Consider the following 22,585-nt stretch of genomic DNA (forward strand, 5'->3'; position numbering starts at 1 on the left):
AAAACGTCACCATCAGAAGGCAACAGGAGAGTAACAGAAATTAACAACCCACACGCAGCTCGTTCCCAGCATGTGAAGTCTCTGAGTGTCAGGAGATACACTGAATCCACCTCAGGAGTGGATGCAAATGCTATGGTCATTTGAGACAATCCCAAGACACTTGAGAAAGTCCATCTCTAGAAATCCAAGCATAAGTTAAAGCCAGATAAAGAATGGATCTAAATGGGAGTGGAGCATATTTGTTATTAAATATGTTATCTGTTCTGTGATAGAAGTACATACGTATGCTCTACACACATAAAAAACAATTTTTTAAAACTTGACCTGAGCTGAAGGGTAGGCATATTTTAAAGATTCCTGGTGTGTACAGAAAATGTGCTCCTAGAATGCTTGCAACTCTAAAACCCAAAAAGACTGAGCAGTGCTGCCCTGTAACGCACAGAGTGTCCTTGATTGAAGAGATCACAAAGCGTGGCTTTATTTGGAAGTTCTAGTCAATAGGATCAGTAAAGAGAAAGAAAAAGCAATATCGTTATTCACCAGGGAGAGTTAAAAATCTGATTGTCTCCATTGAAACTTGAAGATCAAGTGAAAATTATGCCAATTGTTGAGTTGGAAAACTGTAGATGGTTTCAAAGGAAATATTGAAAAATTTTATTAGCAACAACCAGCTAGCAGTCATAATGGGAAAACATAAACTTGCACTCTGGATACCAAACAAAATATAACACTTCAGGAGGGGACAGCTTGGGGCACAGCTCATGTGCTGGGCGCTGATGGTAGGGCCACCACACCATGACGAGTAAACAAACAACCACAGGGTCAGGGAAGAATGCCAACCAGTGTGCTGCTTCTCCGAAGGAAAAGCTCGCCATTGCTGTAATAAACGGAGTCAGTCGGGAGCCAGGCCTTGTTTTAAGTCAGGAAGGGTCCGTGTTGTAAAAGCGTCCGGGTTCCCCTGGCTCGCCTACACACTCCGTCGCGCCAATCAGCGCCTCAACTGAGTTTTGAATAGAGTCGTATTTAAGGAACCTGTCGTTATCTGGACAAGGATCAGAGAGGGGATTCATAAAACTCTGAGGGAAAAAGGCTGAATGGGAGCCTGGCACGCTTGTCACATCAAATATGAAAACGTATATATCTTAAGCCCATAGTAATTGCCGCAGTGAGGTCTCAGTGTCAAAGAAACCGGATCAAAGGAGCAGGCCAGAAAATCCAATTGGCCTTTGGAGTTGGAGGGGGACCGAACGCGCTGTTGAGGAAGTGGGGCTTGGTTAACAGGAAGACTGCGCTTCTGATTTGATTTACTGCAGTACAAATCCTTTCTCTGTGTCAAAGACACCGCACAGCGGAAATGTTTTCAGGGGGAAAAAAAAAGACATTTGCGGGAAAAAGTTGATATGACACCTGGGATTTGCTTCAAAATAATGGGGGGGGAGGGTTCTGGGGAGCAGAGCTTAAACAAAACCGACTGCTAAGAATGGTTGACACTGGGTGGTGGAAATGTGAGACTTTGTATCACTCTTCAGCCTTCACTATAGGTACTTGAAACTTTACATATCATACAGATCAGAATCCTAGCTAGGAAAATATTCCCAACATGACACAAGATAAATATCCTTAAAATATGGTGTGGGGCCGGGGCCAGGGATCAGGGCCTCGTACTTACTAGGCAGGTGCTCCGCACTTGGCTGCATCTCTAGCCCAACAACTTCCTACAGACCTTTAGCTTTTTTTTTTTTTTTTTCCTGAGACAGGGTTTCTCTGTGTAGCCTTGGCTGTCCTGGACTCACTTTGTAGACTAGGCTGGCCTCGAACTCACAGCGATCTGCCTGTTTCTGCCTCCCGAGTGCTGGGATTAAAGGCATGTGCCACTATGCCTGCCATCCTTTTTTTTTTTTTTTTAATTTATTTATTTATTATGTATACAGTCCTCTGTCTACAGGTCTGCTTGCATGCCAGAAGAGGGCACCAGATCTCATTATAGATGGTTGTGAGCCACCACGTGGTTGCTGGGAATTGAACTTGGGACTTCTGGAAGAGCAACTAGTACTCTTAACCTGTGAGCCTTCTCTCCAGCCACTGTAACTATATCTTGAAACACTTCCCTTGATTTTTCCTCTAGGAATTTTAGGCCTTTAAAAAGGACATTTATTTATTTTTGTTTTGTGTGTACGGTGTTTTGCCTGTATGTGCACCTGTCTATCCTGTGTGTACGCAGTGCCAGAAGAAGACATCAGAATCTCTGACTGGAACTGCAGGCAGTTGTGAGCTGTCATGTGGGCGACAGGAACTGAGCCCAGGCCCTCTGCAAGGGCAGCAGGTGCTCTCAACTGCAGAACTGTCTCTCCAGACCCAAGTCTTCAGGTCTTATGCTGAGGTTGTGTTTTTTTTTTTTTTTTTGGAATGAATTTTTTCACAGAAAGATAGATAGATGGATAGTAGATAGATAGATGATTGATAGATAGATAGATGATAGATAGATAGATGGATGATTGATAGATAGATAGATGGATGATAGATAGATAGATGGATGATTGATAGATAGATAGATGGATGATAGATAGATAGATGGATGGATGATTGATAGATAGATAGATGGATGATAGATAGATAGATGGATGGATGATTGATAGATAGATAGATAGGGATCGAGCTTCATTCTGTACATGTCAGTATCCATTTCCCCCAGCATATCTGTTGAAGAGGCTGTTGTCTTTGAAAAACAAACACACAAAACTCTCCAATGTGTATTTTGGCATCTTAGCCAAAAACCGGGTGGTCATAGCTGTATGGGTTTATATCTAGGTTTTCTATTCTGTTCAATATCTAGACTATATTAAGAAAGAAAAAAAACCCTAATCAGCAAGAAACCAAACAATCCAGGAATGGTGTTGCATACCTTTAATCCCAGCACTTGAGAGGTAGAAAAACAAGAGGATCAGGAGTTCAAGGCCAGCCTTGGGTACATACTGTGCTTGAGCCCATTCTAGGATACATGAAACCTTGCCTCAAAAAAAAAAAAAAGTATCAAAATGAGCTATCAATAGTTAAAGGACAACTCATAAAAAATAACAGAAAATATAAGAAAATCACTCATTTGACAAAATATTTGTATCCAGATACAGGATAAAAAATGTTCTGATAATTAGTGTAAAATATTTTGAATATACTTAATGACAATGTACTGTATGTTTAACATGTTTTCAAAAAGAAATCAAAGAACCCAATCAATAAACGGGCTAGTGAAATGAACAGGAAGCTCTCAAAAGATGAAGCACAAATGGCCAATGAACACGTGAGAAAGTGGTCAACCTCACCAGCCATCAGAGAAACGCAAAGCAAAACCACAGTGAAATTCCATCTCACCCTAGTAAGAAAGGCAGTCACTTAGAAAATAAATAACAACAGATGCTGATGAGGATGTGTACTGCTGGCCAGAAATGTAGACTAGGCCAGCCACCGGGAAGTCAGTCTGCATCTTCCGTATGACCCAGGCGTCCCTGGGTTTTCACCCAGAGGACGTCATGTCAGTGTTTCATGAGTCACTTGCTCACCAGTTTATTGCAGCCTGTTCACAATACCCAAGTTCTAGAACTAACTTAAATATCCAAAAGCAGAGCAAAGGATACGGTCAGCGTGGCCTAGAGACACAGTGGATACGGTCAGTGTGGCCTAGAGCCACAGTGGATACGGTCAGCGTGGCCTAGAGACACAGTGGATATGGTCAGCGTGGCCTAGAGACACAGTGGATATGGTCAGCGTGGCCAGAGACACAGTGGATACGGTCGCGTGGCCAGAGACACAGTGGATACGGTCAGCGTGGCCTAGAGACACAGTGGATACGGTCAGCGTGGCCTAGAGACACAGTGGATACGGTCAGCGTGGCCTAGAGACACAGTGGATACGGTCAGCGTGGCCTAGAGCCACAGTGGATACGGTCAGCGTGGCCTAGAGACACAGTGGATACGGTCAGCGTGGCCTAGAGACACAGTGGATACGGTCGCGTGGCCAGAGACACAGTGGATACGGTCAGCGTGGCCTAGAGACACAGTGGCTACGGTCAGTGTGGCCTAGAGACACAGTGGATACGGTCAGCGTGGCCTAGAGACACAGTGGATACGGTCAGCGTGGCCTAGAGACACAGTGGATACGGTCAGCGTGGCCTAGAGACACAGTGGATACGGTCAGCGTGGCCTAGAGACACAGTGGATACGGTCAGCGTGGCCTAGAGACACAGTGGATACGGTCAGCGTGGCCTAGAGACACAATGGATATGGTCAGTGTGGCCTAGAGACACAGTGGATACAGTCAGCGTGGCCTAGAGACACAGTGGATACGGTCAGCGTGGCCTAGAGACACAATGGATACGGTCAGTGTGGCCTAGAGACACAGTGGATACGGTCAGCGTGGCCTAGAGACACAATGGATACGGTCAGCGTGGCCTAGAGACACAATGGATACGGTCAGCGTGGCCTAGAGACACAGTGGATACGGTCAGCGTGGCCTAGAGACACAATGGATACGGTCAGCGTGGCCTAGAGACACAGTGGATACGGTCAGCGTGGCCTAGAGACACAGTGGATACAGTCAGTGTGGCCTAGAGACACAGTGGATACGGTCAGCGTGGCCTAGAGACACAATGGATATGGTCAGTGTGGCCTAGAGACACAATGGATACGGTCAGTGTGGCCTAGAGACACAGTGGATACGGTCAGCGTGGCCTAGAGACACAGTGGATACGGTCAGCGTGGCCTAGAGACACAATGGATATGGTCAGTGTGGCCTAGAGACACAGTGGATACGGTCAGCGTGGCCTAGAGACACAATGGATATGGTCAGTGTGGCCTAGAGACACAATGGATATGGTCAGTGTGGCCTAGAGACACAGTGGATACGGTCAGCGTGGCCTAGAGACACAGTGGATATGGTCAGTGTGGCCTAGAGACACAGTGGCTACGGTCAGCGTGGCCAGAGACACCGTGGAATTTATTTCAGCCTTAAAGAAGAATGAGCTCACATCCTTGTAATAAAATGACAACTGGAGATGATCATATTAAAAGAAGCCAGACTCAGAAAGACAAAAGATTTTTTCTTTCATTTGTGACACAGGAAGTTGACTACGGAGGTCAGAGAATAATAAAGGAATTGGGTCTTTCCTCCCAGAGCACAAACTCAGGTTGTCGGACTTGGCAACAGGTGCCTTTACCTGCTGAGTTACCTAGCAACCCACACATGCTATTATTATGTAGCTAGTCATACACATATAAGGATATCTCATATATAAATGAAAGAGCACACTAGGTATGGTGGCCCATGTGTGATGCTAGCACTTGGGATGCTAAGGCAGGAGGACAGGAGGACTACCACCAGCTCAAATCCAGCCCTGGCTACAGAGTGAGATCCTGCTTCAAAAAATAATCAAAAGAGTATATGTGTATGTGTGTATATATATATACACACATACACATAATACACACATGTGTGTATAAAGAGTATATATATACACACATATATATACACACATATATACATATGTATATGTATATATTTCACACATATATATATACATATATCAAGTATATACAAAGTGTTCCATGTTTTCTTCTAGTACTTTTGTGACTTCACTTTTAACTTTTAAACATTTCCCCCTCTTTGATGTAAAGATTGACGGAGGAGCCCCCAGCTGTTGTAGCCTTAAGTGCTGCACAGCCTGCCTTACCTCTCTGCTGAGGTGCCATTTCAGGAGATGCTCACTTCCTGTGTTAACCTGATTCTCATCTGAGCGCTTCATCTGCTCTGCTGCTCTGACAAAATGTTTTCAGGACTTCTTTACCTTAATTATGTTTTCACAAAGAGCAGAGCTGGTCTCTTCTGAGGTGACTGAGGAGACTTTCCTGGGTATCTATGAGTGTTTAATTTTTTCCACAAACACTTAAGAATAAACTTGTCAGATTCCAGGAGTAAAAGATATCTAGTTAATTAAATATCAGGCATGATTTAAAGAGAATGAACATCATTGTAATACTTTGTATAAGCAATTTCCAAGTGAAGAGTGAGACTTTTATTTCTATTTTGTGGCTCCTTCTATTGTGATCCTCGGTGGCGTTGTGAATTCTTCACACGATCCGAATGTCTTTATGGCTATCGCAGTCACTTTTCCCCTTCCATTGTCACGTTAAACTTGTTGTTGTTTGAGGGATGCTGTTAATTTTCACATCACCAATCTCATAGGACTCTTACTAGCTGCAGTTTTTTTCCTGTCACTTTCTTGGATTTCCGACTTATGCAATCAAGTCATTTAACACTAAAGATACAATTTTGCTTCCTGTTCTGTAATTTGGCGCTCCATTTCCCCTTCTTATTTAACTGCTTTAATTACTACTTCATCTAACTGCGCCTTACTCTGGTGGGAATCCGTCCACAGTTTTATCATTAGCTAGCTGATGAGTCTGGTTTGAAATAAATAATAGAAATGGAAAAATAATACAAACGCAAGAGAGGTATTTCACAGTAGAAGAAATGAAAGTGGCTGGTGAGTCATGAAAAGATGCTCAGTTTTACATGCAGCACTCAGTCTGCCTGTTTTATTCATTTCATTCTGAGACAAGGTCACTCAGTGCAACTCAGGTGCCTGACTCAGGTGCCTCCCTACCTCTGCCTCCTGGGGTTTAGATGTGCACCACTGTTTCTGGCTGAACTTGCTTTTTAAATGGTAAAAATCCAGATTTACTTTTTGTCCCCGGTCCAGATTCTTTGCCCATGGGAAGCTCTTTGGGCCCTCGCCTCAGCTGCCCCCATTGGTGGTGGCTTCCTGGCCTAGGGCGTCAGTCCTGCCTCCCCCCACCCCCCTGCAGGCCATGACCCATTCGTCCCACCCACTGACATCGCTGAGGGTCACCTTCTCCAGACCTCTCCAGACAAGCACCCTCCCTCTTCCCAGGCCACCCCGTCTGACACCTGTCCTGCCACACACATTTGCTTTCAAGTGTTTGCTTAAATGTGCTTCTTACAACCCCCCACCTGGCCATGATCTATGCCTGACTGGTGCAGAGACCAAAAAGATTTTTCCTTCTGCATTCCAGAGCCGTTTAGAACCAGCTTCCAGATTTACTGTGGCCAAGGCATTTTTCCAAACAGAAAATTCAACCCTCGTCACCTTTCTTCTTAAAACTCACTGTTGAGCTGGGCATGGTGGTGCACACCTTTAATCTTCCCCACTTAGGAAGCAAAACAAGAGGATCTCTGTGAGTGCAAGGCCAGCCTGGTCTTCATAGTGAGTTCCAGGACAGCCAGGGCTACACAGTGAGACCCTGCCTCAAACAAACAAACAAACAAACAACAACAGCAACAACAGCAACGCCTCATTGGTGGCTCCCCATTACTACCATGGTGAAATTTATAATTGCTATAGTTCTGTTCTACCTAATCATAATTTTTCTGGGACACAAATGAACACACACACACACACACACACACACACACACACACACACATTTATGGAATTAAAAATACATCTTTTTTTACCTTCTCAATGACCACTTAGAGGAGCTGGCCCCACCTCCCTGCTGTCACCACACTGCCGAGGCCTACAGCATCTTGCATGGGCAGCCATGCAGCCCATTAGCAGAGCCCCTGGTGAGCCACACATTTAACTAATTTAACATTCTTAAAAATTCTTAGGTTGCTTTTATTTTTGCCCACAGAGGCCGGAAAAGAGTGTTGGATCTTCTAGGACTGAAGTTTTAGGCAGCTGTGAGCTGCCATGTGGGTGCTGGGAATTGAACCCTGGCCCTCTGGAAAAATAGTTAGTGCTCTTAACCATTGAGTCACCTCTCCAGCCACTAACTAATTTACATTTAAATTTTCTCATGTGGTCGAGCCCCTACTCTGATCTAGCCAATGCACAGGACATTCTCTACAGTTGTGTGGAGAGCGGGGACTGACTCTGACATGAATTCTGGTGCCCCATATTGGACCTCCTCCTCTTGGTGGTGAGGCCTGGTATCACTCAAAGAAAGAATAAGCAGGCTACCAAGATGAGACTTGATAGGCTGTGACCATAGAGTCGGGGAGAAGGTCCCCTGCAATCATAGACCAAGGGGAGGGAATAAGGGGAAAGCGGGAGGGAGGGAAGAACAGGAAGGATAACAGTTGAGTTGTAATCTGAATAAATTAATTAAATTTAAAAAATTCCTCATGTGTCTGCAAGTGGTTTTAAGACCATCTCTGCTGTGTCGGTTGACTAGACAGATCCAGACACCCATTAGATTAAAATAAGGGCTGAAGATATGATTCAGCAGTTAAGAGCACTGGCTGCTCTTCCAGAGGACCCTAGTTCAATTCCCAGCACCCACATGGCAGCTCACGGCTGTCTGTAACTCCTGCTTCAGGGCATTCAACACCCTTATCTGTAGCATATATCGCACAGACATATATCAAGCAAATGCACATGAAATAAAGATAAATTTTTAAAAAAGGACTTAGAATAAACAATCTCCACTTAGAGCGACAGCTGTTGCTGATCTAAAGCCTGCCTCACCCAGGACCAGAAGCGCTCTCTAACGGCCCTGTATTTCTAACAGGAATGAATGTTTGTGTTTGCAGAGCTTTGGAATTTTTCAGTGACTTCCCCATACTTTTACCATGACCTCCTTTAAGCAGCTGGTCTGATCCCTCCTGTATTTCTCAGAGAATCCCTTTTATTCCGGACAGTCCCTGTCATAACCCCTCTGTCCTACGCCTTCAAATTAGGTGGCAGCTCCTCAGCATGTGCCTCAGCTGTCAAGCTGAAGTGGCCCTGGGACCTCTCTCAGATGCTCTCCAAGGTGGAGGCACCGGTTCTGGAAACTTCTATCTGCCATTTTCGATTTAGTCTTCTCCTCCACACAGAAGGCAAGACCTCCACAGCTGAGCTAAAGTTTGGTCCTCTTTTCACTTTGTGTGTGTGTGTGTGTGTGTGTGTGTGTGTGTGTGTCTTTGAGACAGGCTCACACTAAATTTCCTGGGCTGGCCTAGAACTCACTATGCACCCCAGACAAATCTTTAACTTGCCCTCCTGTCTCAACCTCCAGAGCAGCTGAAATGACAGACCTGTGCTCCAGGCCCACTGTGAGAGTGTTGGTAATAACTTTCTTAAGTAGACCAGTGGGTCCTTACATAGCTGAAAAATGCCTTTGCTCTACCCCAAGGCTTCATGGTCATTTCTGTGGCTGCTGAACTCAGATTCGTTGTCTCTAAATTATAAAGGCCTGCTCTTCTCGCATTCTGGAGCCAAGAAAACTTCTCATGGCATTTTAATGTGTATTGGAATTTTATATATTTTCTCTGAGCTTTTTTTTTCTTTGTCTCTGGAATTTGAGGCCGGCACACACCGCTGCAGATAGATGTTCTTTTTTCGCTGGATCGACTCAGCAGGCACTTTACAGGCCCTCAAGCTTCAGGCTTGAGAATTTTCCTCTATTATTTATTTGATCATTTCTTCTCAATTTTCCCTGTTGTCTCTTTCTGGGATGCCTATTAGTCCAGTATGAACCTCCCCGATTGATTCTCCCTTCGTCTATGGTATCTTTTCCATACGTCTTGTTAGCCTGCTTCCTGGGGCTTCTCCTTAGCTGAAGTCTGCAATCCTATTGGATTTTTACAGCTCTGCTTTCTGGGAAAGCTACTTCCCTCTCCTTCAATTTTACTGCACATTTTCTTTTGGCAGCCACTTAAAAATGTTTTCATTTCCAAAAGTATTTCCCTCCTTGGAGTTCTCCCTTTCACTGCTGCCCCTGTGGATCTGAATGTGAGCCTTGCATGCTTTGTTTTTAGGTCTTTCTGTACTTCACATTATTTCTGTTTCCTCTGGGTCTTCCTTTTCTCTTTCTCTCCTTCAGCTTCAGCCTTGTTGAAGGCTACCCCTGGGGTTAGAGCCTATGGGGCCGCATCTATTCATATACGTAAAAATAAGACGTTGTAAGGGAGAGATGGCTCAATGGTTAAGAGTACCTACTAAGCCGGGCGGTGGTGGCGCATGCTTTTAATTCCAGCACTCGGGAGGCAGAGGCAGGCGGATCACTGTGAGTTCGAGGCCAGCCTGGTCTACAAAGCGAGTCCAGGACAGCTAAGGCTACACAGAGAAACCTCGTCTCAAAAAACAAAACAAACAAAGTACCTAGTGCTCTTGCAGAAGACCAGGGGTAGGTTCCTGGCATCCATATGGCAGCTCACTGCTGCCTCCAACTCCAGTTCCAGGAGACTCAATGCCCTCCTCTGATCTCTGAGGACATTTGCACACATATGGTTCACACACACACACACACACACACACACACACACACACACTCAGGCATGGACACATATACTTATATATGTAAGAATTAGACATTGGTTATTTGAGAGATGTATGTGTATGTGAGGTTTTTCTCAGTAGATCTATTTGGTTGACAGCCGTTTGTCATATTTAGGGGCCTGGAGGTGTCCCAGAAGGAAACTTCTAGCCCCCTACTGAAAGATAGAACTCTGGTTAAGAACAGTTTGATTAAACAAGGCTGTGGCCTGTCAAGCAACCCCTGTGTTTTGACCGCAGCTCCCATTGGTGCTTCTCCCACCCCATGCCCTTTGCAGACCACCTCTTGGGGGCGGGGGGAATCTCCAAAAAGAAGAGAATCCTTTCTTTTTCCTTCCCCCACTCCTTCGCTGGGCACGCCAAGCTAATGCCTCCGTTCTCTTCTACGTAGCTGTGTAATACCACCCCCTGCTTTTAGGCTTGTAGAATTTAACAGGAGCTTCCCTCTGTGCCTGGCCTTTCTTCATAATTCCATGGTACACACCCCGCCCTCCCCCCCCCCCATGCCTATAATTCTAGAACAGTCTGAAGAGGGCAAGGAGTCAGTGGTGTATGTGTGTGTGTGTGTGTGTGTGTGTGTGTGTTAACCTGTCATCTTATGGGCTTTCACTCCCAGCTAAGCTCCTGGGGGATAAAGGATGCCTCTGTACTCCCAGAGTACACTTGGTGCACTGTGCAGTGGATGGCAAAAGTTAGTCCAGAGTCTATAAACTACCCACTGTGAGCTAAACTACCTGGTTTCTCCAAATCCTTCCTGCTTAGTACAGAAGACTGGTCTGCAGAAGAAGGGGCACCGGAATCATGTCACAGAGAGAAAGGCTCTGTCTGGACAGAAGTGTTGGGTGGACAGGTGGAAGTATGTGGAGCTAGCGACATCCGCCAAGTAGCAGGAAAATCTCCTGTAGGAGAATTGTCCCTTGATGTGTAGCCTTGACACACCCAGGAGTGTCAAGACAGAAGACCCTGAGCGACAGTTCTGTTCTTCCTATGCGGTTCCCTGGTTACAGCCCTAGGCAGGTAATGAATCCCCACTCCGGAGCTGTTTAAGCAGACAGCAAGAAGAGTTGCTGCGGAGGGAATTCAGCTCTGGTTGACCGATTGGGGCTAGGTCCTCTCTCTTGCCAGAACTGAACATCCTCTTCTATAGCAAACCTCTGATAATAGTTCTTCACTATCCTAAAATTAAATAACAGAAAAGTCCACTTTCAAGAAATAAGAAATTAGAGGGGAAAAAAATCAATTTAACTCCCTAATTGATACCTAAAATTAAATCGACTTAGATTACAACTCACAATGACAAAGCATACATTTCGGCTTGTAAAAAGTATAATCTCTTCTTAACTTATATACAGAAGTGATTCTAGAGGGCTCAAGGGTGTAAATGTGTAAATTCCGCTCACAGATTGTTGTGAACTGTTTTACTGCTTGGGGAAATAAAAGCTCTGGCAGATGAGGGGCCCATCAAGGCTGTTTGTGCAAGCCTGTTTTGTACACTGTACACAGCCAGACATGCCTGGTCTCCTCCTCCTCCTCCTCCTCCTCCTCCTCCTCCTCCTCCTCCTAAATGCCAATTGTGCGCCTCTAATCACTTCAGAATTCCTCCAGGGCTTACTGCTGCTTGAGGCGCCCTGCACTAAGTGAGTACTAAGGCTCCCTCCAAGCCTGAGACCCCGAGAGTCTTCCAAAGGCTGAAAGAGCAAACACCAGAGGTAAGAGCAGAGATCTCCTGTCCCTAGGGCCACCTGAAGTCTGGAACAGAGCAGCAGTTGTAGTTCCAGGAACCTGAAGGACTTCCCTTTCTCCAAACAGCTCCTTACACACAGCCAAGGGGCCAGTAAGTCCCATTACTCTTCCTTCATGAGGAAGGCTCACGGATAGGCTGTGACTGCCCCTGCCTTTGACCTTCATCAGACGAATGCCACGGCACCCATGTGTGAGTGGTGCTCTCCTCCGGCTCCTCAATGTCCTCCCTTCTTGCTTCTCCCTGGCCATTGCCCAAACCTGAAGGAAACCAGTCACCTTTCCTGAACCTCTGTGCCTGGAAACAATGTAACGTGCTGCAGGCTGTTGGGGGGCCACAGCAGACAGCCCGGCTGACTCACTCCTCCATCCGGCTCCCAGGAGCCTTAGCCCACTGTTCTCTTGATTGGCAGAAGATGAGCAAGCCTCTCCCCAAGGGATACAGGAGATAACAGTGAGTACCACTTTAACACTCCTCCTCTCACAGATAAACTCTGCTCTCAGCATGACTAGCACTTCCCTTCTCTGCCTCCTCATTCTTGGCCTTTTTTTTTTTTTGACTCATCCTCAGAAACCTGCTCATTTCCTCTAACCCAAACAGGAAACGAAGTCCTCTGTGTCTTACCTCTCTTGGAAACAACTGGTCCATTGTTTCCTCTTCCCATCCACCCTGAAGTAACATCTGCACTTGCATCTTCTCTCTTAGCAGCTTCTACTGATGCAATCTGCTCTCTCTCTCTACTATATGGGTCACTAATGGCCTAAGCATTAGCTCCTGTTTCCAGCCTTCATCTCTCACTTAGATGCTTTGTAGCATTTGATTCCTGAATTATGCTCTCTGTACCCACCTAGAGTCTCTGGTTTTGTTTTCATTTTCTGACCCATTCTCTCATGCAGTCTTTGCTGGCTCCTTCCTCCATGCTCCAATCCTCTCTCTCCCTTTCCCTCTCCCCCTCCCCCTCCCCCTCTCCCTCCCTCTCCCTCCCTTTCCCCCTTCCCTCCCTCTCCCCCTCCCTCTCCCTCCCCCTCCCCCTCCCCCTCTCCCTCCCTCTCCCTCCCCCTCTCCCTCCCTCTCCCTCCCTTTCCCCCTTTTCTCCCTCTCCCCCTCCCTCTCCCTCCCCCTCCCCCTCTCCCTCCCTCTCCCTCCCCCTCCCCCTCTCCCTCTCCCTCCCCCTCCCCCTCTCCCTCCCTCTCCCTCCCTTTCCCCCTTCCCTCCCCCTCTCCCTCCCTCTCCCTCCCTTTCCCCCTTCCCTCCCTCTCCCCCTTCCCTCCCTCTCCCCCTTCCCTTCCTCTCCCCCTTTCCTCCCTCTCTCCCTCTCCCCCTCCCCCACTCTCCCTCTCTCTGTGTACAGTGAAGTTCTGTGTGCTGTGGGTCCTCCTTTCTATGTCTTTAAACTGGGCTCCTCACTCCCATGGTTTCAGCAGCCCCTGGACACTGCGGGCTCTCAGATCCACATCCACTTCCTTCCTTGGTTATGGTTCCACACAACTGGCTGCGCAGCCGGCCTCAGCTTCACATGCCTTTATCTCACTGAACCTCCACGCGTGTGTGAACTACTGCAAGTCTTACTCAGCTTCTGATACTTAGACCAGAGATGCTACCTGCTCCTAAATCCAGGGGGTCTCCCATCACGCTCCCCTGTCTTTTCTAGCACCTTACTGCCCACTTCCTCCCTGGGCCTTCGTTTACTTTTCTGTATTTTTTTTCACCTTGGAGAACAAAAGACTCACATTGTTCTCCCTTTTTCTTGCCAGAAACTTCCATTAATTTTCATTGTCCACAGCTAAAGCCATGATTCCTCTGAAGGGTCTAGAACACCGTCTACCAGCCTGTCCTGCCCCTCTCACATGAAGTCATCCCTGCAGGGTTCCTCTGCTCCCAGGACAGAGAAGGGCACATTCCTGTGCTCCCCTGGATCCCTGGATTCCTCTCGTGCTTCTGCAGGCACTAGCTTCACCTCTGTGTTATAATCCACATCTATGTGGCCCCTTCACCCATTCCTCTTTGAATAAGTGATGCCCAGAATGGCACCATCATGTAGAAGTGCTCAAAGGTTATCATCAGAGTGACCAGACTGATGAGTCACCAGAGGGATTGAGAGAGAGAGAGAGAGAGAGAGAGAGAGAGAGAGAGAGAGGGAGAGGGAGAGAGAGAGAGAATAAGGGGGGAGGGGAAGCCCTTATCTGTTTTTTTTTCTATCATAGGCCTTTTTCATTAATTAATATCTATCTATCTATCTATCTATCCATCTATTTTGAGGCACAGTCTCACTGTATAGCTCTGGCCAAGCTAGCTTCAAACTCACAGAAACCCTCTGCTTCTGCCCACCAAGAGCTGGGATTAAAGACCTACATCAGCCACACCAAGCAAAAAGCTCATTATGCCAATTTTTAAGGCGTATAGAAGTTACATGGAAGTCTCACTAAACTGTAATGCTAATTCAGCAGACTGAGGTGGGGCCTGAAAGTCTGCATTTCCAGCAGGCTGCTGGGGCCTCTTGATGTTGCTGGCTTGCTGATCACCCTTAGAGGGAGCAAGGTCCCATCCCAGGCTGATGCTCTCAAACCTTGCTGAATAAGGTCGGTCGGTCACCTGAAGAGCTTTCTAAAGTCCTAAACGTTTTACTGATGAGATCAGGCTGGGGAAGAAAGCTCACCTGGTAAAGTGCTTGCATAAAGCCCTGAGTTCGACTCCCTAGTACTGAATAAAACTGCTTGTGGTAGCACCTGGTAGGCTTGTGTTAGCCCCAGCACTCACAAGGTGCAGGCAGGACGATCAGGAGTTCTTAGCTACATAGCAAATTTGAAGCCAGCCAGAGATACCCTGCCTCAAGAAACACAAGACCAAAACTTAATTAATCAATTAATTAGAACATCTAGAGGAGGGAGTTGAAAGTGAATGTCCAGGTGTGTGGTCTGGAAGGCTCTGCCCCAGGTTATCTTTCAGTGGCGGAGGACCCTAAGTCCTGGGTGCTCATTAGAATTGCCCGAGGAGCTCTAATTAAATCACTGTTAATGCCTGGACCACACCCACAGTAGTTAAACCAGGGTCTTTGGGGTGGGTCTGAGCATCTCGAGAGCTCCCCAGGTGAATTTTCCAATGTCCCCCAGGGGGGTGGAAGCCTTGTCTTCGGGCTGTGCTTCCAAGGAAAGGTCACAAACATTGGGGAACACCAGTGCAGAAGAAAGTGTGGGTGTGATGTCAATCTTGAGCCTCCACTTTCCTGTTAAGTGCTATATAACCATAGAAAAGACGATTTCAACTCACTCCAACGTGGACATTAAACAACCACACATCCTTCCTGCTCTACCTTAATTTGAGCTGATTTTTCTGGAAAGTCCTCAAGACCCTGTTGGCATGTGGAAGAGTCTACACAGGGCCTGTCTTCACCTCACTAATAAGTTGTGACCCCTTGAGTTCAGCCAGCCAGGCTGACTGCCTACGGGAGAACTTCCTCGCCATTATGAGCACACGGCTAGAAGATCAGCCAGGAAGCAGATGGTTTATTAGCAGCCAGGCCACCGAAGGGGGAGTCAGGAGGACATGGATTTGCTTCAGACTGAGAAGCAGAATCAAACACGAGTCCTTGAAAGCAGGCTGGCCTGGAGCCTGGAGGCTACACACACGGTGGGCTGCTCAGCCCTACACAGAGCTAGGGTTCATCCGCTGCTGGTAGCACATGGTGCCGCACAGCCACCTGACACTGATAGTGAGCCTGCAGGTCTTCCACATCCTCGCGCACCACAGCCTCGCTCATGAGAAGGTAGATCACAAAGCAAACACAGAGGCCTTTGCTTTAAACTTGGCTTATGGCTCCCAGATGCATGAGCTCCAACCTCGGCTTCCTCTGCAGCTGTCACCGTTATTTTTTTGCTTTGTTAACACACTCATGCTGCCCATAGGCAGTAGAAACCCTGAACCTCAAGGTAAAGGGGCCAAGGACCCGGTGGGGATGGGAAAGATGGCCGATTCCAGGGTGGACAGATTATAGTATAGGGCCTGTTCACAGGGGCTTTTGAGACCTTTTTTCTTCTAAGATTAGGTTTCTCTGCAATTAAAGCTTTAGCAGTCTTTGTTGTTGCTTTGTTGTTGTTGTTGTTGTTGTTGTTGTTGTTGTTGTTAAATCCTATAGGAAGGAAAGCAGCCAACTAAAAGGCACAGCAAGTGCTCAGGGTCATGGAGAAAGGCCTAGAAGGGGCCTGTTGACTGAGCTGAGTTAGAGGTCAAATCTTCAGGAGTCTGGAGCCAAGATGAAAAAAAAAATAATAATGACATGTACTTTTTTGTCCCCGGAGGAATTTCTGGACCTAACCTTGGCCAGCCATGTCCCGTCACTTCCCTGAGGCAGACGAGGCTGGGAAGGTCTTGACTCACACATCCACTATGTCACCATTTATTCTCCACAAAAGACTGGGTCGGTAGGACCCAACAGGAGCACACTTGTACAGGAACCCACTTTCTCTATAGATTGGGATGATTTTTTCTGGGGGGGGGGTTGGTTTGGTTTGGTTTGGTTTGGTTGGTTCGTTTTGGTTCTTTGAGATAGGGTTCCTATGTATAACCTTGGCTGTCCTGGACTCGCCTTGTAGACCAGACTGGCCTCGAACTTACAGAGATCCGTCTGCCGTCTGCCTCCCTGAGTGCTGGGATTACAAACGTGCACCACTATGCCTGGCTTAGATGGGGATTTTTTTTATCCCACAGAACGAAGTTCTTAAAGATTCATAACACCATCGAACTAGAGGAGCCTCCATGCTCATCCGTCCTCCCTCAGTTACTGCCAGAGAAGAATATGTCTGCCCGAAGCCACACTTCAGGGGAGAGACTGAGGATGGCTGGGACCCAGGTCCCAGGTCCCAGGACCCAGGACCAAGCTCTTGAATCCACCCTGACCATCGCAGTTGAAATGTTGGTGTTGGGGCTGGAGAGATGGCTCAGTGGTTAAGATCGCTATCTGTTCTTCCAGAGGTCATGAGTTCAATTCCCAGCAACTACATGGTGGCTCACAACCATCTGTAGTAGGATCTGACTCCCTCTTCTAGTGTGCATGAGGACAGAACACCCATATATGTAAAAATAAATAAATCTTTAAAAAAAAAAAGAAAGAAAAGAAATTTTGGTGCCTTAAAATGTAAATCAGCTCACCAGCTCTACGATTTGGACCAGAGGTGTCAAAACTGCTTTAGGTTTTCTACCATGGCACCCCAACTTCAACCAAAGAAAAGCTGCAGAGGATTCTGGGACATCTGGAGACTGTTTCTCACTGGGCCTGCTTTGGGAATGCCTCTCTGCAGACATTACAGAGAGAGTATACACCTCTGTCAGGAGACCTAAGCCAGAGCTCGATCTGGGTGATCAAGTCTTATACTTAGCCTCAGATTCCTCATAAGAAATGTGACCCTCTTGCAGAGATATCATGAGGAGGAGAATGAACACAGCATTGTATTCGAGAGCTGAAGATTTCAAGAACCACCTTGACATCTAAGCGCCAGAGAATACTAACAACAGTGAGTTTCCTTGTTTTCTCCAGATGTGTCTCACCCTGCAAGAAATGTTCCCCACCTCGCCAGGTCTCCTCATAGCCAGGCCAGTAGCCGGCTACCTGATTCTCAGTCCAAGAGTCTTGCCTCTCCACCAGTGCATGAAGTGATCTGAACATGTCCACCAAGTCCTCCTATAGACACTCATCGCTACCACACAGCATGACTCTCACAAACCCTTTTAGTTTATTCGGCCCCGATGTAGTCCTGAGTGCACTCCTCATGTGGCCCTGGATGGAACACACCATATTTCAACCCCAGGCTATGAATATTTGACTAAGACACTACTGCCAAACATATGTGATTATAACATACTAGTCTTCATCATAAGGCATCATTTGATGGCCCCATGAAAGGCATTGATAAATGCTCCACCTATTTCACTCTGGGAATGAAATGGCTAGCCCAGGGTTGTATAGGCAGGAGATCTGGGGCCAAGTGAGTCTCACAACTACTCTTCCAGTGTTGGGTGTCAGCCCTGAACTTGAAACCTCTGGGGCAGTGGTTCTCAGCCTTCCTAATGCTGCCATGTTGTGGTGAACCCCAACCACAAAATTAGTTTTTGATGCTACTGTATAACTCTAATTTTGCTATTGTCGTGAATCTTACTATAAATATCTGTGGTTTTCGATGGTCTTAGGTGACCCCTGTGAAGGGAGGGGTTGTTCTACCCCGTAAAGGAATGTAGCCCACAGGTTGAGAGCCACCACTCTGGGGGAAGCCAAAGCATTGTGTGTAAGCACTACTTCTCTATGCTGAAATGAAGCTCTCACAGTCAGCTTCGCCCTTAGAGTGGCTAAGGGAGGCCTCGGAACTGCAGGTGCAGAATCAAAAGGCTGGCCACACAGGACACGTGTGCTTTATGAGAGGCTCCTCACAGAGAAGTAGACAAGGAAGACCTTGGCTCAGTCCCCTTGGGCTCAGGGATCTAGCTGGAATACAGTGTGTTGGTCAGGAGGTTTGTATGCAGTCCTTCAGGTGAGAAAACGCCAAGCTTCTTGGCCCCAAGAACGAACTGCCACTTTGGTGTGCAGGTCCTTACCCCATCCATTATTTAGGAAGCTAGGGGATTCCAGATAGGGCCAGGGTTGGGTTTGTGTGGCTTTGGCCAACCTGGAGCCAGCTGTTTCTTCTATATGCCTCCATGGATGCTCTCTGACCCAGGGAGAGGTTAGACTACAGTTTCTGATTGATGGGGCCCAAGCTTCTCCCTACCAAGAGAAGTCGAGACCCTGGTGAAAAGAGATCCTCATCAGGCAGCTGAAAAGTTACCACCTGACCTGGGTCAGCCTTCCTTGAGCTCCAGGATGCTCCAGCCTCTCAGGATCCCAAGCATCTTTGGGGAACAAAGCAGTGAGCTCTTCCAGCCAGATCTCAAGTGTTAATACAATGTTGGTCAGGCACCCTCAGGACAAGCCAGCTCCCAAGCTGTGGGCGCCATCACTCAATCCCCCTCATGCAGATGGAGAACCAGAGGTTCATCTGGAGGACCAGCTCAATCAGTCAGCATGGGGCTGAAAGGGAACCTCTGAGGCCTGTGCTGGGACTAACGTTCCATCAGTTCAGCTTCCTGTCGGGCACCTGGCAATGAGGACCAGCAGCTGCTCTGGTTTGTGATGCCCATGGTCAGGCAAGAAGAGCCGTAGGAGTCTCTCAGCCACCCAGTCTAACACTATGTGCTAGCTTCAAGCACAAGGCCAGCCACCTTCCCTGGCTCCTCCCCTGAGGTCCCTGCTCTGAATAGCCAGAGAAGCCAGAGCATCACAGGTCACACTTCCTGTACCTGTCTGACCATGGCCACTCTTCCCTTGAGGCCCTAGACAGATGTTGCCCAGCTGAACATGGAGGGAGGAAGCTAGGGAGCTAGCGAAACCTGACAAATGGCCAGAAACGGGCCTAGGCACACGACAGGAGGTTAGCACTCCTGGAAGAGTTAGTTTCGGCTAAAAGCCTGGGGGAGGGGCGGGGAGGTTCGTTGACCTTTAGTGGAAGGCACATCTTACTGTTTGCATGTGTGTCCACACTGCCACCTCTTTAACCTGGTCACACATAGCTTTTCTGTCGTGAAATGAACTCACTTTGGAGAACAGCAATTCCCCCTGTACCCCCCAGAACCCGAGGAAACACTGAAGATTTCACAGGGGCTGAGCTGTGAGACGAAAGAGCCACTGGACTAGGATGGCTTCCAGCCCTTTCCTCTTCCCCAGCCAGGGGGCTTTCCCTTGCCTCTCCCCTGGTAGCTTAGCAGCAAACAGAACAATGCGTGTTTCAGAGGAAAGGCCATTTCCTGCTGACAGTGTGCATGGCCCCTCCAGGCCCTAGAGCGTCTGAGGAGGGGTGTCCAGTGCCCCAAGGCCAGACCTCATTGGGCACTGCTGGCCTTGGCAGTACAAAGACAACACCTGGATCTGCCCTGGGTCAGATCTGACAATGTTGGGTTAATCTTTCCTGCCCGGAGAGGCTGTCTAATGAAGAGGACTGTCTGAAGCTCAGGCTTCTGGGACAAGGTGGGACAGAATGCCAAGAGCTGACTTCTTCCCCCTGCTTTCTTCTGCCAGTCCCTGGGCTGACTGGGGTGTCCCGCAGGGCCCTTTTAGCTCTTCCTGGAGGAGCTGGGATGACGAGGAGATTCCTGAGGAGAAGGGACTGAAGTGTGTCTAGGACCTTACTGGTCATGAAACCCAGGAACGCAGTGAGCCTCGGGCAGTTGCTTTACCAGGGTCCACTTGTGCTGGAACAAGTGTGTGCTGCTGTCCCATTTGCTGAGTGGTCACAACCTAGTATGTGTGAATTGCATAGAACTCTGTCACACACACACACACACACACACACACACACACACACATTCTCCCTGGAGACTTCCTGGGAAGCCCAGGGCATACTCTTACAAGAAACTCCTCAAATATTATTCCACACAGACCTCCTAAACATGGCATCAGCTAAACCCTCTGGACACTGGAAGGGAGTGGTGACTTCAGACCCAAGCTCGAGTGGGAAGAGAGACAAAAGGGGGATGCGAGAGTGGGGAGGGCGTGTCTTGAGGACTCCCCTCCCATCCCCATCCTTCTGCCTTCAGAAGGCTTGCCTTTTAGGAAGTGGAAATCTCGCTGTATTCACTTAACTGATTTAAGTGAGAAAGGAGAGCTTACCACAGAGAGGGGGCTCCTAGCTGTCTGACCTAAGACTCCTGTATGGTGTGTATGTTGAGAGGTTGGGAGAAGGACCTAGAGTTGGGTTCTGGAGCTAGATAGAAGCCGACAATGCCCAGGTCAGGAGTAGTAGGCTGGGGCCAGGGCCTTCGCTCACTGCCAGGCCTGAATCCCAGAGTTGGCAAGGAAAGAGGCAAAGGCTACGCAAAGAGGTGCTGGCCTGGAGCTGTCCACGGCGAGGTGCTGAAACCGGAGAGCCCCGGCCTAAAAGGAGGAGCCCAGAGGATGCTGTGCTTCCTTCCGCCACAAGTCAGAGGGGGCGGGTAGAAGGGGATTCCCTCTTCTACTTATCCTCAAAGAAAGTACATGAGCGTGTTGGGGCAAGAAAGCAGGTTGAGAAGTATGCAGCAATCTGAAGCTGTGGTCAGCTTGGGGAAAGCGGGCCAGGGTCCCCCTGGGAGTAAGGTGCAATCTAGGCCAACAGTCGGGGACCAGCAGGGAAAAAGCTCCAGCACTCAGGGAAGATGTCACGAAGGCATAGCAAGGAAGGATACGCCAGGCATTCCCATGTACACGGGTGGCACAGACACATTTGCACATAGACACCCCCCCCCCGGGAGTTGGTCCACATACAGTGTATGGACGCATCAAACGCACCCAAGCAGTCCTGCTCACCTTCTCTAAACACCAGCACTGGTTCCCACCAGGCCACCCATGTACCTCTCCAGACTAACATCACCTTGGCCCGTGTGGCCTGGACGTCCCTCCTGCTTTGTGTCTGGGCCTCAGAGGGTGACCCCAAGAGAGGCACAACCAGTAAGGGAGCCCTAATTCTAGCCTGGAACCAGGGAAAAGCTGAAGTGGAGCAATCAGCTCTTAGGCCCACAAAGAGGGGGTGCGATAAGCATAAGAGTAGCTCTTAAGACACCCCTCTTCCTTCCCTAAACGCCCATTTACGGTGCCAGGCTAGTAGAGGAGAGTGGACGGAAGTGTGCCTCCCTCCCAAACTGAAGACACCCAGAGGACCAGCGCGTACCTGTGCGTGGGAGGCCCCGCGTGGAGCCTCCTCAGCGAGTCCGGACCTGCTGACTCCTCGGGCTCCCCTTGGACAGATGTGGGTTAAGAGTGGGGGTTACCCTGCTTGCCCTCCACACCGCCTCCTGGATGTCCGTGAGCAACGGAGAAACTCCGTCCAGGGCAGCGGGAAGTTGCCCGTGTGAGAGCGCTGGGAGGGGGTTGTCCTCCGGTCTCAGGATTTGGCCAGGGCGGCTGCGCCCCCGCACCCGCCGCCCTCACCACCTCGCCGGCACCTTCCCGCCCGCAGACTGCGCGGAGCCTGAAAGCCGGGAGCCCGCCCGCCCTCCTGGAGAGTCTGCTGCTGACCTGCATTGACGTCATTGCGTCATTAGGTTTCCCCTGGAAACACTGGCTCGCCCAAAATAGTAACACATTAATTCAGGCCGGGGGAGCAGGAGAGACTGTTTGTAACCCTGCAGCTAACTCTGCGCGCAAGTGAGCGCGCAGCAGCCCCCACCCCTCCCGAGAGCAGCGCCAGCAGCGCTCACGTACTATTTTGAGAACAAAGGAAGGCAAATTATAGAATCCCAGAGAGAAAGAGAGAGTGCGGGGGACGACGAGACTCTCGCCTTGCACACACACACACACACACACACACACACACACACACACACACACACGTGTGCGAGCCACATCTGCATCTATCTACCCTCGGGTGGGCGGGTCCGCGTTCAGGCTCTTTCATGGACCTGCTGTGGTGTGTGTCAGAGTCTAAGTGTCCCGGATAGGTTCGAGTCAGGATTTA

At 48.5% G+C, this 22,585-nt stretch overlaps 1 long non-coding RNA gene across 1 annotated transcript in view; it reads right to left on the bottom strand.

Moving 5' to 3' along the window:
* The window catches only part of LOC311600896, a 37,943-nt gene extending 15,895 nt beyond the window's left edge, over nucleotides 1-22,048 (bottom strand). The window contains exon 1 of the long non-coding RNA XR_014780398.1: nucleotides 21,800-22,048. This is a non-coding gene — a long non-coding RNA (uncharacterized lncRNA). The remainder of the gene's footprint in view (nucleotides 1-21,799) is intronic.
* Nucleotides 22,049-22,585: the final 537 nt, after the last annotated feature.

Source organism: Acomys minous (genome assembly GCF_964271855.1).
Source record: "Acomys minous genome assembly, chromosome: 6".
NCBI classification, from domain to species: domain Eukaryota; kingdom Metazoa; phylum Chordata; class Mammalia; order Rodentia; family Muridae; genus Acomys; species Acomys minous.